Source organism: Bidens hawaiensis, unplaced genomic scaffold (genome assembly GCF_021521415.1).
Source record: "Bidens hawaiensis isolate Kalapana, Puna unplaced genomic scaffold, B.hawaiensis_p1.1 tig00032806_1, whole genome shotgun sequence".
Taxonomy (NCBI): Eukaryota; Viridiplantae; Streptophyta; class Magnoliopsida; order Asterales; family Asteraceae; genus Bidens; species Bidens hawaiensis.
Genome location: NW_027495605.1, coordinates 113772 through 118922, shown reverse-complemented (window position 1 = coordinate 118922; position 5151 = coordinate 113772). Strand labels below are relative to the sequence as shown.

At 36.4% G+C, this 5151-nt stretch overlaps 1 pseudogene; it reads right to left on the bottom strand.

The window, feature by feature from the left end:
* Positions 1-1768: 1768 nt before the first annotated feature.
* On the bottom strand, positions 1769-4143 carry LOC143584090 (pentatricopeptide repeat-containing protein At4g01570 pseudogene; annotated as a pseudogene).
* Between the last annotated feature and the right edge of the window lie 1008 nt (positions 4144-5151).

The following is a 5151-nucleotide window of genomic DNA, read 5'->3' as shown; positions in this document are numbered from 1 at the left end:
ATGACTATTTTACCCTTATTCTTAATAAAAGATTTTATATATTTACTCTTCCTAAGACATATGCGCCTATTTATTTATTTCTTTAAAATTAACTTATCGAATAACTTTTTTTACTAAATATTTTTACCGAGGTCAGACATGTTAACCAGCGTTGGACGCGTTACGCGTCTGAAGTTGGTTAATGCGTTCGGAGCCGGTTAACGCGTCTAACGAGGGATAACACGTCCGACACTGGTAAAAATATTTTAGTAAATTTAAGTGTAAAATATTAATTCAATAAGTTAATAAATATGTATATATGTTTTAGGAGGAAAATATGTAAAGAAAATTGTTAAGAATAAGGGTAAAATAGTTAATTTAATAAGTTATATTTAATGAAATGGATAAATATGTAATATATGTGTTTTAGGAGGAGGACATATGTAATTGATTTGTTAATTTGGGAAAATATGTAATTGACTTTTTTAGGTTGGGATATATGTAATTAATGGTCTTAGAAGGGGGATATATGTAAATGCCCGTTCTAAAAAAAGGTGGAGATCTACTAAAAACAATGGAGGCTCAGGCAAGAAACTAGAGGACAACCCACAATGAACAATTACAAGCAAACCAAGCGGTCCACTATAAATTCTACCTTTTGTATCTATTCTTTAGCCAAAGGTAAAATACTGTCATATGTGTATACACTTGTTGCTTTCATTACGATTTATATGTCACACTCATACATACATGAATGTATGTACATAAGTTTCAAGTCATGATTCATGCATTATGACAAATTAAATTTGATCATGAGGTTCAGATCAGATTTGATGGAGGTGCAGACTGTACTGTAGAACACCACCTCATGAGAAACACAACAAAAAAAACGAAGACAACATGTGACCATGATCATGGGACCATTTATTGTCCAACATACATACAGTCATACACATTCACTTAATGTTCTTTCTTTCTATTATCTTTATAGTGCAACAACATAAATGCTTCTTCATCTTTAAAGTCAAACTGAATTGCTCTTTTATTTTATTTGTTATTAAAATTTAAATATTATTAGACTTGGTATATTGGTTTTTATTAATCTCAACTATCAATCATCTTTTGGTCGCTGCCGGTCCCAAGTAACGAATTGACTGATAACGGTCCTATCTTTTAATGTACTCATTCCCAACGGTCCGCTACTAACGGAATCCAATCGCCGTTACTTATAGGCCGCCAGAAAAACAGTTTTGGCCAGAAAAATCACATTTTTTGCCGGAAAACTCAATCTTAACCACCTGAACCTGCGACCAGCCCCCCCCCCCCCCCAATCACCAACTGACTCACTACCAACCAGCCACCACCAACCGATTTCGACGATGGTTCTAGGGCTTCGGCAACCTCAATAATTGGGGCTTTCTAGAAAAACGTTCCTAAAGGTCTTATGTTTGGGACGAAAATGTTGAGTTTTCCGGTAAAAATGCGAGTTTTCCGGGCAAAAAAGTGTTTCCGGCGACCTACAACTAACAGCATTAGAATTCTGTTAGTCGCGAACCGTTGGGAACAACTATGATAAAAGGTGGGATCGTTATCAGTCAGTTCGTTAGTTGGGACCGGCGGCGACCAAAAAGATGATAGTTGGATTAATAAAAACCAATACACCATTAGACTTTGATTGTTTCTAGGTGACTGCTGATCTATCATTCTTGTCAAAATAAGGTTGTTAGAACATCTAATTACAACTAAAGGCCTTCTAAATAAACATGTTTGGATAATGCAAATAACCAAAAACTAAAAAATTGTACTCACTTTGGTTTTTGTTTCTCTTTTTTAATTTCTTTCTCCAAGAACTCGAGAATTGTATCCGTGACATGATTTGGAGCACAACCCGCATCCACCATCGTCTTCAAAAACCGTCTAGCCTCCTTCAATCGACCCGCTTTACTATTAACCTCAATCAGTGTATTATACGTAACAACATCAGGGTTTATTCCACTTTTCTTCATCTGCTCAAAAACCCTATTCGCCTCATCAAACCGTCCACCTTTTCCCAATACATAATCAAAGTATTATACATAACCACATCAAGAAACCCTCCCTCGGTTAGTTTCCTCAAAACCGCACCAGCCAGATCGGCCCGACCCATCTGGCCTAACGCTTGAAATATTACATTGTACGTCGCCACGTCAGCAGAACCGACCTTTTCTCCCATTTCGGAAAGAACTCCATACGCCTCGTTTAAATAGCCCTTCTTCACTAACGAACTCATTAGTGAATTATAAGAGTAATTCACAGGACCAACACCCAAATCAGTAAATATATCGAACAATTTGCAGGCTAAACTTAGCTTTCCTTTTGTTAGATATATAGATAAGTAGGTGTTCACCATATTAATATCAAATGAATCTACACCTTTTTCATTAACGCGCTTTCCCCTTGATGAAACCAATAACCGACTCTGCGATTTTGCTTCATCGGCTAACTGATCCATGTATGGTGATGATGACCACGGTCTTCAACTTCTTTACTTGAAGAACCCGATTCATGTGAAGTAACTAAAGACATTATATCTTTAAAATCACCTTTTCTAAACATAGGCGTGAAATCTTTCTTTCTGTTTTTCGGATCTTTCATTAACATTTCCATATTAGCTTTCCATTCAAGAACAGATGGAACCAGATTACTGTTTTTTATATGTTTCACGATTCTCTCTGTCAAATCCGTTCGACTTTCGACGTTAACAGCTTTTAAAAGATGAGTTATTGTAACTAAATCAACAACAAATCCTCTAGATTCCATTTCTTCGACCAATTCCAAAGCTTCTTCAATCATTCCATCTTTACATAAATGAAACACAACAATGGAATAAGTGATCCCGTCCACAAACCGACCTTTCTTCTTTAACTCTCCAAACAGCACGTATGCAGCTTGACCTCTTCGGTTTTCAAACAACCCGTCGATTAATATATTGTATGTGCAGCAAGAAGCCCGCACGCCATCATCAACCATTTTCTCAAACAGTTGGCATGCTTCCATAACTTTTCCTGATTTCAAAAATCCGTCAAGCACGGAATTATACACAATCGTATCCGGGCGAAACCCGTTATGCTGCATTTCACTAAAGATTCGTGTGGCATCGTTTATTCTATAGCATTTACAACAACCCTGTATGATTATACGATATGTAAAATCATCCGGCTCATGACCCTAACTTTTCAACTCCTCCCAAACAATAAGAGCATTGTTCACCTTCCCGTTGAAAAATAGAGATTGAATCAAACTGTTATAAGTGCACAAATCGGGATCCAAAGCCTCACTCTTTTCCTTCATTTCTTTAAAAAGATTCAACGAAGTTTCCAATTCGCCCCAATTACCGAATGCATGAATACATACATTATATCCCCACACATCAGTCGGGAAACTTTTAATCTTTTCTCTACACTTGTTGAAAACATTTGCGAACTCTGATTTCATGCCGGATTTTCTTAACGCAACAAGCAACTCGTTACACGCAGCAAGATCGATAAAGCTAACGTCATGATCAGTAACTGAATCCAAGAGCTTAAAGAAAGTAAACACAGCCATATTTAAGTGATTACTACGAACAAGGGCGATAAGAACCGAATTATAAACATCCAGATTCAACTTGTCCAAAATATTCTCCACGTGATCCAATACTTCAAGCGCAGAGTCGAAATTACCGGACTTTATGAACGAATCAAGGAGGCATTTAAACGTTGATGAATCAAGAACCACGCCTTCAAGATTCATGGTGGAAAGAAACTCAAAGATTAAATCTTTATAAATCACAGGGCTGATACATAAAGTTTTGAGCATTTGTGAATAAGCGGCGGATGATGGTTTGTAATCACGCCGGAGCGAACACCACTTAAAAAAATCAATCTTTTACGATACATCAAGAGAGTTTCTTGAAAGGATTTCAAGAACCAGCGAATCGGATAGTCGAAACAGACTCGTTTCTTCATCGTTAAGGTTACGGGTGCCTCCGGGCTCGGATAAGGATTTCACAATGGAAGCAACTACAAGAAAACTACCCAATTTTGTCGTTGGTGTATCGGGTTGAGTAATCGTGGTTTTGTGCCGAATGTATAGTAATCTGAAAAGGGTTTTGTTAAGTGATGTTATTTGTTTTCCATATAGCATTGCAAATTTGCAGGAAACAGGTGTTCATTAACTCATTTGGTCTGTATCTCACATTAGTTCAGTGCCTGCCAACTGCTTGATGAAATGCCTGAGTGAATAATATTAATAAAATCAAAACTTTAACTGATGTTATCAAAGAATTGGGATTTGTGAGTAAGATTCACAAATCAGAATCCAAAACCCAGAATGAATCATACAAGTTTAAGACTTACCGCAGATTATTGAAGAATGAAGATTGATTTAGGGTTTGTTAGTAGCCGTCCGTCAATTTCAAGTGGTCAGTGGTGGGTGGGCAATAACAGTCTAGCAGCACTGCATACCGAAACCAAACCGAAAACCGATAAAACTGACAAAATTAATCGGAAGTGGGTTATTGATTTTTTTTACTCTCGGTTAACCAAATTTAACCTTAACCAAATCCCGAACCAATGATATTTTTCTCATATTTTTATATATTTTTAACTTTTATACCTTAATTTAATTTATTTATGTTTTTAATTTCATGCGTCAGTTTCATGTATTTCTAGTAAAAAAATTTAGACCAAGTTTGCTTTTGATTATCACCCAAACTGAACCTAAAACTAACAAAATAACCGAATAAATCAAACCGACTAACTAAAAACCAATTGATTAATTTGATTGAGACTAATATCTAAACTGAAATGTGCATACCAAGGAAAACACCCATGTACAATTGTTAAGTTTGAAAATATTAACTGGGCTTCAACTTATCGGGCTAATTCAAAAATGACATAAAACTGGGCTTCAAAGTTCAACCTATTGGGCTAATTCGAAAATACCCCGGAATAATAATTGGAATATTTGGTTACAAAAGTTATATAATCTCATTAACAGGGATGGCAATGAAACCCGACATAAATGGGACGGGTAATGCCCGACCCATTAGGGTTTGGGACGGGTTTGGGATTAGTTTTGAAATTTTTTGCGGGTTTTGGACGGGTTTGGGATTTGTAATATACCCGATTACCCGATAACATTAACCCATTT